Here is a 12,874-nt window from a genome sequence, read left to right as displayed (position 1 = left end):
TGTTTTCCTTTTTTTCTTCCGTGTTTTAATTAATTTTGCTCTAAATTTCTTCATTTTCATACCACTTTATTCCTATACAATTAAAGTATAATATTAAGCACAAAACAATATAATTAATGCTCAAAAGACGATTAAAAATACTAGAATGTGAGATAACAATGGGTAAATATATGCATTTTGGCCGAACATCACTAATCTTAATTATAATTTTATCCACCATAAATTTTATTTTCAAAGAGTAAAATATTGATATGACATCTCACCTTTAGATTTTTATATTTGTAGAATCATTAGTGGTAGTGACTATTACCAACTATTTTTTCTCTTTATCAAACAATTCTTACATATTTTCTTAGTTGTTGTTTAATAATTGAGTATTTTTCAGCAATACACGAAAAATTAATTACAAGAGTATTATTTGAGTAGAAAAATAGTTCAAATATAATATAAAAATATATTATTGTGGGGGTATTTTTTCCTCTATGTTAACTCTTTATGGAGTTCATTTATTATTACTTTTATTTTTTTTAATATTGGACATTATGGAGTGGTAATGTATTGCCAATACGGTGGATTCTTATGAAATTAATTTTATTAAACCTTCCTACATATTTTTAATAATAATTTAATAGACAAAATTATATTAATATTAAAATCTTCAATATTAAAAATTAGCATAGAAGGTATTGTAGTCCAAAAATAGGTTAGTGCAGTTATGTCCTCTGCCTATGAGTTCTTTCGTTTAATAATTTAGGGCTATTTTGGTATATTAATATTATAGTTATGCTTTTATAATATAATATAGGCTCTCGTTTTTCTAAATAAATTTGGACAATATAATACTTTCTCAAGTTAAATTAGTAATAGGACATTATAATACGTTTTCGAATTAAATTAGTAATAGAAATTTTTAAGAAGTATATCATAAAAGTAATAGGGTTACATGACTAAAGTTATTTACTTATTCAAGTTTATATGAATTAGACATCCCGAAAATAATTATAGTAATAGAATTTCTAAAGGTAATCATGTAGGATCCTAACATATAGTATTATATCCTAAAACTAATAGAATTATAAGGCTAATATCTAAAATTTCGGTTATGTCCTTTTATTATGAGTTATTATGCTTAATATTATAAGGTTATTTTTTGTATTCATGCTTTTTATAATAATACTAGTCTCTATAGACGTGCGTTGCCACGTCATCTATAGAATTGTTGTCATTTAGTGAAAACTTTGTGTAAGAAATCGTAATGTTTTTAACCACATTAATATTCAGAACATATTTTGTTGAACTATGACATAAAAATTAAAGTAGTAGAAATCTAACTGCATAAATTTCAATTTGCTTTCATTCATCAAATTGATGTCATAAAACATGTGCTTGCTCCCTTATTTGTTATAGTTCGCCGTGCTTATATCTATTCTATCTTTGTTTTCAACCGAATATGGCTAGTTTTAGAAAGACATATATAGATAGGAGTGTAGATATCTAATTTTTGCACTTTCTATTTCTCCTACATTACATTGTTTTCTAGGTTTATTGTGTATGGTCATAGACTTTAGCATTAGATTATTAATTAATTTGTTAAGGAGTTTAAGGGATTGGATTAATGCCCATTTTAGTTGAGTTATGCAAAAATCAGGCCCAACTTTTGAGCCCAATTCGGCTGACCCAGTCCAGTTGATGGTTGGCCAAGACCTGGTTCAAAAAGGGCGTAGTTTCATGTTGAAACTACGTCGTTTCATTAAGTGAAACCAAGACTCAATCTCATCCATCCATTCCCTCATGATCCAACGACTCTAATTCAATGCCCTCCCTAGGTATTTAAAGCTTACAATCCCTGAAAATTGCCCCCATTTCCCCTTATTTCCTTTCTTCTTCCTCTCTTTTCACTCTCCTCCTCTCCTTTGAGACCTCGCCGCCCGCCGCCCTGCTCTGCCGCCGGAAGTCGCCCACCGGCGGCTGTCCTGCAAACACCCCCAAACTACCCCAATCTTCTCCTCTCTTCATCATCTACTCATATCCAAACACCAAATCACCGAAATCATCCTCAATCTCACCAAATCTACCTAAGTTCGAAGAAACCCTAGCCGCCGCAACCCTCAAATCTGGCAAGATTTAACCCCACACCCCGCAATACATAAATAAATGGATAGATCAGATCTATCCTTTCCTACCTGTTTCACCCCCAAAATCCTCGTCACCGCCGGCCAGCCACCCTCACCGCCGACCCGCCACTACCACCGCACCGCTCCTCCTCTGTTTTAGCCTAATTCCGACCCAAGAACACTCATTTCCTTTTGGTATGACATCAAGTACATTGAATTTGGTGTCTACCAAAATTAAATAAGTGTTCCATGGTCGGACATCCACTTCTTGGCATCTCCGACGACTTCTCGGGCTCGAATAGCTTCAAGCACGCTCGATAGGTATAACCGTCATCTCTTTACTTAATTTCTAATTTTTTTAGTAGTAATAGGTTAGTTCCTGATTTTAATTTTAGTTTCTAATTTTTGATTTTTATGTTTTGGTTGTTTCTTGTTAGTTAGAGTTTCAAGTTAGATTTATTTGAATAGTTATCTCTATTTAGTTTAGTTATTTGTTAGATTGTTATTGGTTAAACGTGATCTTTAGTGTATTAGTTAAATCGTTTACTTAGTTAATCGATTGTTTAGTTGTTGAACGTCGTCCTCCGATTGTTAGCGATGCTCGTCTAATTTCTGTTTTGAGCATTAGTTTGTGAATTCAGTTGCTTGTTCTATGGTTAGTTTGTACAAATCAATTTGTTTTAATCTAGTTAGTTTGGGTTTTAGTTCCATTTGAAGTCTTGTTTTTGTTTCGTCAATTGTTAGTTGTTTGAGTTTTTTTGGTTCAAAATCAATAGGGTGGTATTGATGTTGTTAAATTCTGAAGTTTAGATGGGTTTGATCATGACATAGAGTACTAGTAGCTTACTTTTTACTAGTAGGGTGGCTGAAATTGCTCTTTGCTTTTGATACAATAGATTTTCAGGATGTCCTATCACCTTTTGGACAACCACTGAACAGTGTTTAGCACACAAAGTCCTTTTTGGACCGACTTTTGGTGAACCAAAATCTATCCAAAAGTGGCTTTATTTGCCTATTTAAGGGGAATGCTCTTTCCTCACTTCACACACACTATATCTTACACTTACTCACATCTTTAGAGTTGCTTGAACACACATCTTTGAACAAAAAATCACCAGCTGAACACTTTAGTAAGCTGAAATTTGTGAGCTTTGTGAGTAACTCCTAGAGTGCAAAATCATTAAGAAAATAGAGCAATCGTTTGGCTAAGTCTGAGTTTGTTAGTTACTAGTTTCAAGTGTCTTCGCGGGATTTTCTGGGTTGTTTTTAACACTGATTTGCTGCTGGTTGTTACTGTTTTTCTGCTATTTCTGCCGCTGTTTCTGTTCACTTCGCTACTATTTATTTTTCTTCTATCCAGGTAATCCTTTAAGACTCGTAATGTATATCTTCTCAGCAATAGGAACAACTTGAACCTGCTGCACTATTTAAACGTGTTTGATGTGATGATAGTTTGACAGCAACAGAGCTTGGATGTTATCGTTATGTATCAAGCATGTAATAATATGAATATAGTCCTTTATGATACTTGAATATCGAGTTGTGAGTTTTTGAGTTTGATATGTAAGTCGTTTATGGGGTTTTTAGCATGCTTTCAAGCTATTGTATCCGAGTAACAATGATAAGTATGCGATGAAAGACTTTAGGGGTATGACACATAACATGATTTCGTTTTAGTTGCTGAAATTACACTGCCGATATACGTTTCTAGGAATGCTGTAGTGATATCCTTGTGAATCTGACCATTTTGCCGGATTTGCAAAAGTGACTATTTTTGTAAAGTGGACATTTATACAATTGTGACTATGTAGTTAGTGGTCATGAATGTAAACTGAGTAAAGAGCTAAGATTGTATATAGTCTGGGCCTTATTGAATCAAATAAAAGCTGGCCCATTTATCTTTAAACAACAAAATTGCCCCTTTTCTTCTATATAGCTAATTGGGTCAAATGAATCCATTTCATTGGCCCATTTTCAATAATAATTCAGCTAGCCCATATCTTTTAGTAATTCCAGCTGGGCTAATAATATCTAGTCCACTAGCTTCCCATTCTTTAATGAACCATGAAACTAGCTCAATGCCTTGCAATAGCCAAATCTCTAAAGCTACTCATTCTTTAAAATTGAAACGTTGGCCCAACTTTTATATATATATATATATATATATATATATATATATGTAAGGGGGCTGCTCTTTCCTCACTTCACACACACTCTATCTTATACTTACATACATCTTTAGAGTTGCTTGAACACACATCTTTGAACAAAAAATCAGCAGCTGAACAGTTTAGTAAGCTGAAATTTGTGAGCTTTGTGAGTAACTCCAAGAGTGCAAAATCATTAAGAAAATAGAGCAATCGTTTGGCTAAGTTCTGAGTTTGTTAGTTGCTAGTTTCAAGTGTCTTCGCGAGATTTTCTGGGTTGTTTCTAACACTGATTTGCTGCTGGTTGTTACTATTTTTTTGCTATTTCTACCGCTGTTTCTGCTCACTTCACTACTATTTATTTTTCTGCTATCCAGGTAGTCCTTTAAGACTCGTAATGTATATCTTCTCAGTAATAGGAACAACTTGAACCTGCTGCACTATTTAAACGTGTTTGATGTGATGATAGTCAGCAACATAGCTTGGATGTTATTTTATGTATCAAGCATGTAATAATGTGAATATAGTCCTTTATAGTACTTGAATATCGAGTTGTGAGTTTTTGAGTGTGATATGTAAGTCGTTTATGGGATTTTCAGCACACTTTCAAGCTATTATATCCGGGTAACAATACTAAGTATTCGATGAATGACTTTAGGGGTATGACACATAGCATTATTTCTTTTTAGTTGCTGAAATTACACTGCCGATATATGTTTCTAGGAATGGTGTAGTGATATCCTTGTGAATCAGACTATTTGGCCGAATTTGCAAAAGTGGCTATTTTTAAAGTGGACGTTTATACAATTGTGACTATGTAGTTAGTGGTCATTAATGCAAACTAAGTAAAAAGCTAAGATTGTATATAGTCTGGGCCTTATTGAATCAAATAATAGCTAGCCCCATTTACCTTTAAACAACAGAATTGTCCCTTTTTCTTCTATATAGCTAATTGGACCAAATGAATCCATTTCATTGGCCCATTTTTAATAATAATTCAGCTAGGCCATATCTTTTAGTAATTCCACATGGGCCAATAATATTCTAGTCCATTAGCTTCCCATTCTTTAATGAATCATTAAACTAACTCAATGCCTTTGCAATAGCCAAATCTCTAAAGCTACTCATTCTTTGAAATTGATACGTTGGCCCAACTTATATACATATTATATTTGTTTAGTCAACTAACCCCGATAAAAATTAGATTTTTCTTTTATGAGATAACTTAGTCTCTTTTATAATTAATTTAAACGGTAGGCAATTAGTAGGCGTGCTTTAACTTCACGAAATCGCTTGCGTAGTGTGATATTTAACACTCAATAAATTAATTCAATAATCTCATGCCATACCCATTAGTTTTAATTAATTTTTAGTTTAACTAATCCTTCGCTAAAATCGTGGATTCGCTTGCTTAACGCGATAGTTGACTTTTAATAATTTTCAAGAATTAATATTTTCAAATGTAGTAATTTCTCAAAAGTACCACAAATAATTGATTAGTATGATTTCGGATTCGCTTGCGAGGCGCTGTAACGACCCGACCAGTCATTTTGAGCAATTGCACTTCGCTTGATTGTTTGAGGGCATGAGTATATCCGTATGATGTATTATGACTTATGTAAATCATCGGTTTTAGTTTTCAGGTTATCCAGAATTTGATTTGGGAGAATGATTCTCAGCTAGAAGCTTTAAATTTGAAAGGTTTGACCAAATTTTGACTTTTTCGTATTCGATCTCGAATGTGAATTTCGATGGTTCCGTCAGCTCCGGTAGGTGATTTTGGACTTAGGAGCATGCCCGAAATGTAGTTTGGAGGTCCGTGGTAGAATTAGGCTTGAATTGGTCAAATTGAAAATTTGGTGATTCTCGGGCGGCAGTGGAAAATTTGATATCGAAGTCAGAATGGAATTCCGAGAGTTGGAGTAGGTTCATAGTGTCATTTTGGACGTGTGTGCAAAATTTGAGGTTATTCGGACGAGGTTTGATAGGTTTCGGCATCGGTTGTGAAAGTTTGAAGTTTCAAGTCCATTAAGCTTGGATTGGTGTGCGATTCATGTTTTTGTTATCTTTTGAGGTGATTCGAGAGCTAGATTCAGTTGGTATGGTATTTTAGGACTTGATGGCATATTTGGTTGAGGTTCCGGCGGCCTCGGGTGAGTTTTGAGCGAGTCCGGGCATTATCGGAACTCAGGCATGGTTCTGGTGCTTAATTTTCGCTGAGGGTGAAGGAATTTCGCTGAGGGCAGAGTAGGGGGCACGGACAACATAAATCTGGTCGCGGAGGCGCTCCAGGGAAGTTATGCAGATCCGCTGGTCCGATTTCAGAAGCCTTTAGCTTTTGATCTACAAGAAATGTTGAGATGATTCAAAACCAAAAGTTGTAGCCCTTCGTGTCTAGTTTCCAGAAAGGTAAAGAAATCATCATTTGGATATCTGTAGAGAAAGTTATAGCCAAAATAACTAAGGCTTGTCATTGCAGCCACCAGAAGCGCGGACAGCTACTTTTTCGCGGCCGCGCCTGGATTTTCGCGGTCAGTGTAGTGGAGACCAGAGGCTGCACTATATATACGTGATTTAGGGTATTATTACACATTTGGATCTAGGGAGCTCGGCTTGTGGCGATTTTTCGAGGGGTTTTCAAGAAATTCATTGGGACAAGTGATTCTAACTCGGATTTGGTTAGTATACATGAATATATCACTGATTTCATCATTTGATTAGTACTTTGAGGTGGAAATTTGGGGAAAACTGTGGAAATTTCATAAAATGAATTTTTGAATTTCAATGTCGATTTGGAGTCGGATTTGAGTGAAACTAGTATGGTTAGTCTTGTAATCGAATGCGTTGTCGGATTTTGTGACTTTGGTCGGATTTCGAGACGTGGGCCCGGGGCCTGACTTTTGAGTTGACTTTTTGACCTTTGGTCTTAAGCTTAGCATTTCTTATGGGATTGATTCCTTTAGCTCGTGTTGATTGTATCGAATTGTTTATGGCTAGATTCGGAGCATCTAGAGTTTGATTTGGAAGGCAAAGGCATAGCGGAGTAGGAGTTTGCTTGGTCGGAGGTAAGTAACGCTTCCAAACTTGGTTCTGAGGGTTCGAAACCCCGAACTATGTGCTATATGATGGTATTGAGGTGACGCACATGCCAAGTGACGGGCGTGCGGGCGTGTACCGTGAGAATTGTGACCTGGTTCATTCCATGGCATCGATTAGTAATTCTATCTTGTTGATATCTGTGTTTCTTCATGTGATGAAGTAAATGGACTGTAAGCCATGCTAGTTATCATGCTAGGGCTTTACGCCGATACTGTTGTGACCCTTAGTGGTCGTTTCTTGCTGTTATCTCACTGATTTTATTGATATTCTGTACTCAGTCATGTTTGTGCATTTCATATCACATCTCAGTCTCAACTGTTATTTATTTGCACATGATATCATTGTTCCGGGCTAGTTTTCATGGCACTGTGAGCCCGTGGGAGAGACTGGAGAGTGATGACTGAGTGAGGTCGAGAGCCTGATTATGAGTGACAGTTATGGGTCGGGCTGCACGCCGCAGTGGATTATTGATGTATGCCTTCGTTGGCTTGTGATAGCGCTTGGGATGAAGGAGCCGCTCCAGAGTCTGTAACACGCCCCCGGTGAGCGCGGTTGATTATATTCAGGGATGGATCTTCCCTTGGTATAGAGATGGATCTTCTCCATGAGGCTGGATTGGCCTATTCCTCGGTACTGGAGACTGATAGTCTGTGATGTGTATATATTCCGGGATGGATCTTCCCTGGGCCATGTGAGCCATATATAGTACCGAGTGGTTGCGAGGTTTTTGTTATTATTATTTGGAGATGGACCTTCTCCATAGGCTGGATTGGCCTTCCTCATTACTGAGTGACTGCTGTCAGAGATGTATATATTCCGGGATGGATCTTCTATGGGTCGTATGAGTACAGTACTGAGTGGACGAGCATTTGAGATTGTGGGCACATGAGGCACTTAGCATGGTGCATTCATACCACATGTGCATTGGCATGTAGATGTAGTAGAGTTACACTTCTTTACCTTGTTCATACTTGCTCTGTTGTACTGTTCGAGATGTTTATTTAACTGAAAGCATGCCTACGTTTCTGTACGTTATTTCTGTTATCTTTGATGAGGTTGAGTTCGTCACTACCTATCAGTCCATAGGTTGGACTTGTTACTTACTGAGTTGGTGTACTCACGTTACCCCCTATACCTTGTGTGCAGATCCAGGTACTTTTGGTTCCAGTGGCAGTCACTAATCGAGGTTGCAGGCTTAGGAGATTGTTGAGGTTTCTGCATGGCATTCGCAGATCTCGACTCTCCTTCTCTATTCTAGTTGTGTTTCAGTTATATTCAGTAAACATTGTAGTAGACTATGTTATTTCTCTAGATGCTCATGTACTCTGTGACACCCTGGTTTTGGGCGGGTTGAATCATGTTATGGATTTTGCTTATATTATGAACAGTTTATTTTCCTTAAATGATAAAAGTACTCTCCCACAAATGTTCTAAATTTTAGTATTGTGGTTTGGATTACGTTGATTTGAGGCTGGACTAGTTCCACGATAGGCGCCATCACGACGGGTTGAGTTTGGGTCGTGACAAGTTGGTATCAGAGCCTAGGTTACATAGGTCTCACAAGTCATGATAGGGTTTAGTAGAGTGTTTCGGATCGGTACGGAGACGTCTGTACTTATCTTTGAGAGGCTACAAAACCTTTAGAAAAACTTCACATTCTTGAATTCTTATAGTGCGACATTGATTCAACTTGAAGCTTAACTTCTTGAATTCCTTCCACGCATTCGTGTGCGCACATGAGCGCTCGGTATCAGCTGTGCATCGACAGCTTGTGAGTTCCATGGTTGAGGTGCGAGGTGTGATTTTGGCATGTTGATGATGGACCGATCTGGAGGACTTAAGGCTAGGTTTTTCCTATGGCTTGAGTACTGAGATTTCGATTGTGTGAGCACGTGTATTTGGGACTTATATGTCCGTTTGTGTCCTTATTGGTGGGATTTGTGACTGGATGACTATGGGGTGAGTATGATTTGATTGCGAGATGTGTTCAGATTGTTTGAATGTGACAAGAAGAGTTTGTTGGAGATATAGCAAGGATTATTGGGTGTTTGACTTCCGTCTTGAGTTGGCGTATGGCCTCGAGCTATGGGCGTGTTGAAGGATCTCTCGTGTAGTTTAGTTGTGGAGTGGAGTAGATCTTCACGTTGTGTCATGAGTTTAGACTCAGAAGGGGGATTAAGTGATTGCGCAATAGTTATGATTATGGAAGAATGTAGAGAGATACCAGTTTGAGGCTAAGCAGGTGGGTTATCTCCTGCGGGGTGTGTCGAGGTTTGTGTGATCCCGATGTTGTTTGTTGGGAGTCCTCTTTTACCAGTGAATCATATGTAGTACAATTTGTGTTTGGATCACTTATGAGAATGGGCTTGTCTATTATGAGGCTAAATGCGAGATTTGCAAATGGTTTGAGGTATTAGATGGGTTGTGTTGCATGAGCTTATGAAGGATTTAGCTGAATCCCTATAGGGCATTATGACAGTAATAGAGTATGGGCATTGCGAGTTATTATGTGTTTTTATCTATGGCTTTGAGCCAAGTGGGGGAGTCTGCTATTGATCAGTTGATTGCACAATTATGTGTTGTATTGGTTTCAGTTTGAGGTATAGTGGTGAATCAATTGTGACTTATAGGGGTTTAGATAGAGGATGACTCGAGTAAAGGAAATTTTGAATGAGGGTTGTGTTATGCTTTACGGATGTATGAGAATCACAGGATGACTTGAGTTGTTATTGGTGAAGAATGTAATGTGCATGGAGCAGGAATTTATTTGGTTGCATTAAGGTGTGGTTGCTTCCTAGGGTGTTGGAGTGCTAATAGAGCACAGGTCGTTCGGATCGTTTGATCAGTCTAATTGAGGTTTGAGCAGAGTGGATAACTCCCGAGAATGGTTCTAATGGATTCAAGATCTATATGTAACAATTGGCGATCTTCAGGATGTGTATTTGGCTAGAAACTATGGTTTACATTGGAGGGTGTCAAGACTTGTGGCATTTCTATATCGGCATGGATTCTACATATTAGTATCAGGAAGGGGAAGGTCATTGCTTTAGGTTCGCAGAAAGTCTTTTTAGGATAAGTACTTTGAATATGGTACTTTTGGGGATATTTACAAGAGTATTCAGCGACTTATGAGCTTTAGGGCGGTGTGGTTTTATGCTTGAGTCTCGTGTGGTGATTCAAGGTTGAGGATTGTGGTATCACGGCGAGGAGAAATATCAATTTGAAGGTAATTCAGAAGGAGCTCGGATAAATAGAACAACTTGGTAGTAGGGTGGATCAGTATGGTTAGGAATATGATTGGTTCTTTGGATGCTTATGAGGAAATGAGTTTCTATAGGTGTTTTGTGGCAATGCTCTTGGGTTTTGATTGCTTGAGTAGCTTGGTTGAGTTAGAAGGATTCAGTCCTGACGGTTTGGTTTTGTGCAAATGGGATTCGGAGAGTTCTTGATAGTTTCTACCACAGTTAGAGATGTGTATTTTCTACTGGCGTGAGGAGTGCATAGGATGTATAGTGATTTTCTGCTAGATGGGATCAAATGGAAAGTTCTTGGCTAGTTGAGTACGTAGTTGCTTGTGACTCCAAATGGATTATGAAGTTCTCACATTTATCATAGGATGGCATGGTATATGCGGTATGTTGTGTAGGATTGAGATTGGTATGAGTAAGGTCACGATTCAGTTCTCAAAGGAAGGTCGTAAATTCTTAGGCAGCAGAGACAGTTTCAGATGACTAGGTATATGATATTACTAATTGGTATGGTTTGATGAGAGTATACATTCAGAAAGGGGCAAAGTGTTTGAGTCATGGATACTTCACTGGTATTGCGGTACTCTCTTGTTTGATCGATTGCTGGAGTTCAGATTTTGCCTTGTGGCACAGAAAAATTTCAGAAGTATTCCTCGTGGGATGACCGTGTAATTGGAGAAGTGTGGACATTCAGGCGGTGGAGTTGAGACCAGAGATGGTGATTCATATGTTCTATGAATTTGGAGACAGAGAGTTTTCGTGAGTAGATTGTTTCGTGGTTGTGGACTGTGAAAACGTAGCTAAGGTTAGTCAGAGGGTAGTGTGTGTTGTGGTTTAGTCACTGTGGACTTTCAGAGGGTTATTTATCTATCGTGGGTGTCCAGAGCTGACTTGGGGTTCATTTGTAGGTCCAATATGGATGTGTGTTCTACACCGGGTTGGATTAGTTAACTCTGAATTGCTATTTTTGAGGGGTGTGCCATTCGATTGCAGTTGAGATTTTGTGTTCTGGAGTGATCTATGAGTTACCCTTCTGTGTTACGAGTAGTTATGACTTGTTGGTTATATGCACATAGGGTGCGTTTCTATTGGGGTCATATCGCAGAATTTGAGCGGGAAGAGTATTGGGTATTGCTTGGTGGATGGCGTATTGGTTATGTTCTTTCAGGTTTTGTGTGGTGTTGTGTCATTTTCTTCTCCGTGGTTATGGTGATTCAATTTTGGTACTAGACTTCAAGTTGCGCGTGGTTGTTGATTTTGAACATGGTAACTTGAGATGTTTCATGTGGACCAGTGTTGGAATAGGGTTGCGCATTGCAACAAAGTTATGTAGAGGTATGATCCTTTGGGTTAGATTCGTATGTTTTGGTTCTATGGTGTGTGATGGGTTCTTAGCATCGTGTTGTGGTGGTACTGGTGAGCTTGCGGTACAACTCTCTCATTTGAGTCATTTTCCATGATTTGAGTACATTTGGATTGTTGCTTATTGGTGCGCGGATTGCACAGGTTATGGCTTTAGATTGTATCAATGGGACATGTCACTAGAGTAGTCGTGTTGGATGAGATGAGGTCATTGGACCTAGAATGGATACTATCGGATTCTATTTCAGCATGTTGGAAGGATAATATTAAAGTTTGGCTTAGCAATTTACTATTGTCCTTGCCGAAGGAGAGGGAGCTCCATGACTGGTTGATCTGAGGAATGGTTATGATTTCTGGGTGTTTCTTTCATCATTGGCAGCATACGAAAGTGTTGGAATGAGGCTTTACTTGATAAGAGGTCTATTACAGGTATTGGGTTGTTTTGAGCAACAACTGTGATTAGAAATTGTCGCTAAGAATGTTTGAATTATGTGGTATATCATGTGACTACATCTTGGGTTATGGCTATGGCTTGTCACAGCTTGTTCAGACTTATGCAGTGTGAAGATGCAAAATTCTGGTCTTATAAAAATCTCGGATATGGAAATTGGATTCTAAGGCTTATGGGCTAGGTTGGATTAAGAAATTCCAGTCATGCTGTGTTATCAGACCTATATGGGATAGGGTGACGTGGGATCACCCCCGGGTATTTGCATAGTGAGATTATACAGCGATTTGATGGCTTTTGGAACCACTCTGGGCACGTTCGAGGACGAACGTATGTTTAAGTGGGGGAGGATGTAACGTCCCGACCGGTCATTTTGAGCAATTGCACTTCGCTCGATTGTTTGAGGGCATGAGTACATCCGTATGATGTATTATAACTTATGTGAATCGTCGGTTT

The sequence above is a fragment of the Nicotiana attenuata genome, unplaced genomic scaffold (assembly GCF_001879085.1).
Source record: "Nicotiana attenuata strain UT unplaced genomic scaffold, NIATTr2, whole genome shotgun sequence".
NCBI classification, from domain to species: domain Eukaryota; kingdom Viridiplantae; phylum Streptophyta; class Magnoliopsida; order Solanales; family Solanaceae; genus Nicotiana; species Nicotiana attenuata.
The sequence above is the reverse complement of the archived record's forward strand: the minus strand, read 5'-3'. Positions refer to the sequence as shown.